Here is a 3,782-nt window from a genome sequence, read left to right on the forward strand (position 1 = left end):
ACACACACACACACACACACACACACACACACACACACACACACACAAAGGCTTTCCTGTGGCTGAAAAAAAGAACATATCAATTAAAATGAATCCAATTAGGTGAATGTAAGTAATTGAGACCGTCTGTCTTTGCATGCACGCTATCATGAAGGATGCAGAGCGATAACCATTTTTTATTTATTTTTTTTCTCCCCGGGAATGTTCCCTTGAGAAACAGTCACATGCAGACCAAAGTACTGACACACACACACACACACACACACACACACACACACACACACACACACAGGTGCAGACAGATACACAGCCTTGAACATCACATTTCATAGGCAAGAAGTCGATTGCAAGGAATCATGAGACAAAGAGCGTTAAGATAAAAGACACAGGCTGTGAGAAACTGTGAGAAGCAGAGGGGACACGATGTACAGCGTGGTTATTCAGTGAAAATGTACCATGGTTATGTACTCAATGTATTATTGTTGTGTTGTCGCTTTGATCAACAGATGACGTCACTAAGCAATCCCCTCAAATCCCATAGGAGCAAAAGTGTGTCATGTACCGAAATAGAAGTGGACATTAATTTAAAACGGTTTGGTTGGCTTGTTCGTAGTGCGGCCAAATCGTAATTCTAAGCAGCCCCACAATCATTAAGAGTGGGAAACAGCCTTTACCAGTATGAAGGAGAGCAACAGTGCCACCGGAAAATATATCATACTGTCTGTCTGTATGGGACTTTAATAAATCAGAACATGTGAACAAAGCCGTTATCAAACAAAAGGAGGTGAGATTCTCATTCTCAGAATGAGGGAAAGATATCAGAGAGCCGACAAGGTCAGTGGGAGTTTTGAGGCCGACACTTCAGCATTTCTTCAGGGAACTTTTAAACAATCTTAACACCAATATTGGAAGAAAAAAAAATAGCTTTAGCTACATTTCAAGGTCTGAGATTATGATAAACGGCTACATTTTACCGTCTCCAGTCCAGACACTACTTTAAAAACACGCCTGGAGTGAAACTTACTGTATTGAGGCGCCACTTTTATTCAACAAAAGGACTGGACAGCGGAGAGCATACACAGCAGAGAGATTACACAGTGCCAAAGGTCAGCGACAGCCTGGAGCGCTGTTACCAAATGTATAGAAACATGTTTGCACCGTCAGTTTTGCAGTTGGCTGTACACAGCAGCACATTAACAAACCTCTTGCACAGTGGTATTCAGGTCAGTTAGCGTTCTTACCCAGCATGCAAACTTGCGTGGCATTCTGCTCCGACCTTTTGAATGCGACTGCTCCACACCTCTGTGGCAGGGAGAAAGAGGGAGAGAGAGAGAGAGAGAACGAGATTAATATTACAACACCCCAAAATACACACTGCTATCTGAGAGCATCAATGAACCTGCAGCTGATAAATAGGAACTGTGCGAAAAGTCATGCACATTAATCACATGCGCCCACATGGTCGGTCGTCCTTAAAGCCCTTCAAAATCTCATTCATGAGTTTACTTCAAATCACATTCATGAGACAATTTGTCTCATTTTAGATTAGACTTTAGAGGAAATGGTGCATAGTTACAAAATCTTTTCACAACAGGTTAATAGCAGACCACCTCAAGGTGTCACTCAGACAGAACCAGGACATTCTGAAGTAGCATTTCAAAATTAAAGCCCTTCAACATCTCCTTCATGAGCTAACTTCAAATCACATTCATGAGACAGCCTTTATCGCACTGTCAGGACAGTGTTGGCTTTTTGCGAAGTCAAGGTGAAGTTGCCGTTTCTCCACTAGAGGTGGCTGCAACTGCGTGCTGTTTGTGAGCCGCAGAGAGCGGAGGTGGTGGTTGTAGCATCGTAGGGGAGGGACCTGTGGACCAATCAGATCTCGATACAAGCACTTATTTGAGTATAATAGGTAGTCTTCAATAAAAATAAAAAAAAGCTTTCATTTGGGATGTTTTATAATAATAGGGAGTGTGAGAGAGATAGTTTGCCTTTGTTTGGATAGTCCTGGTTTCTAGATCTCCAGTGCCTCGCTTCCCTCCAGCAGGCCCAGCAATACGGCCCGGGTCTCCAGCAGCATGGTGTCTGTGTTTGCTCCAAGCAGGGACCGGCAGGACACCGGCGGAGCAGCGAGGAGAAGCTCAGCTCCTGGCCGGGAGAGGACACGCTGCTGCCGGGCGCAGAGCTCTCCTCCTACGCCGGAGCTTCCAACTGCAGGTCGAAGGCTGCAGAGGAGCCAGATCTGGGTCCATGCACGGCGGGCTGGTTGCTGCTGGAGGCCCGGCTGGAGTCCGAGCTGAGGGAGTCTCTGGTGAATCTGCATGATTTCATCTGAATCCGACCTGGTGGTCCCTAATGACAAGCATTAAGAACCAAATACCCAATCTTCTTGCTGATGATTTCACTTACCTATGAAGGTCATATAGATGCATCGGTATTAATTTGAGACCGTTTCATAACTAGTTAAATGTTCCTCACTGTAACTTTAAAGGGAGTGTTAGACAATGTTTGGAGTCTTCGGGAGGTATACGTACAACATCAGGAAATGCAGAAATTCTAGCAAGATTAATTTAAAATTTCACCAATTAGCAAAGAAGATATGTCAAGGTTTAATGAAATAACACTCATCGTCAACACGTAGCATAAACCAAACAGGCCTCTTGCCAAATGTGTTAACATGGAGTCAAATGTCCTTGACTCTGATTGAGAATCACAATGACAGAGCCAGTACCTGATGGTGAAGTGGAGAACTGTTAACACCCTAGTTTGGGACAGAAAAGTCTTTAACCTGGCTCCCAGTGATAGCAAACATTTTGATAACAAATTAATAGGAATTAATTAAATTCATTTTCCCAATTGCATTGCATAATATCTTCCTGAGAAGATATACATCTTAAAGTATTTCTGTTTATGTAACAAAATGAATGTATCCCTATAAACATGCAGTATGTGTGCGTTCGGGACCTTTTAACCTCAGTGTAATCCCTCATTAGCTCCGTCAGATTAGTGTGTCATGCTGCTCACAACTAAATAAACCCATTTATCACTATATCCCTCTTGTGTATGTGTCAAATCCAATTGAACACTAGGTGACTGACTACAAAAATCTCTGTATTCTATAAGTTTGTACCTTTGTGGAATTTGCTGTAAAATACAAAACACAGGGCGCCTTGACTGCAAAACTGCAGCAAGCTTTTATGAACTAGGGTTGGTTTAAACATGAAAACCACTATATTGGAGCACACTGATACAGTTGTATTTGACATTATGATAGCAAACAGCCCATCATTACTTTCAATGAATACTTACTTAATTAAGAATTATTTATGTTATTTTTTTGCATTGTCTGGGAAAAAACCCACTTAACCACCACATGCCTAGTTTGCACATATTAAAACCCACAAGTAGGAACAAAAAAATGCTAACATTCACATTTTGGCAACATATGAATACTGAAAGTCCAGACACTGAAAACATGCAACTTGACTGAAATTATTACTTGTTTCCAAAAAAATTTAATGCAACATGGATGTACAAATGCAGTCAATTAAAACAATGGCAATGTCGCGTATTAATAGGCAATAGTGACACCTGCTGGAATAGAAGTATGTTAAAGGATACTTTATGCTACAGCAGGGGTATTCAATTAAAATTCCAAAAGGTCCAGATTGAGAAAATCTCCTGCAAAGGTCCGGAACATTACAATAATATCTAACTCGCGTTATTTAGTGCCATATATATATATATATATATAAATATATTCAAGAAGTCTAGTAGTAGTA

Source organism: Anarrhichthys ocellatus, unplaced genomic scaffold, assembly GCF_004355925.1.
Source record: "Anarrhichthys ocellatus isolate YVR2014 unplaced genomic scaffold, GSC_Weel_1.0 scaffold52, whole genome shotgun sequence".
NCBI classification, from domain to species: Eukaryota; Metazoa; Chordata; class Actinopteri; order Perciformes; family Anarhichadidae; genus Anarrhichthys; species Anarrhichthys ocellatus.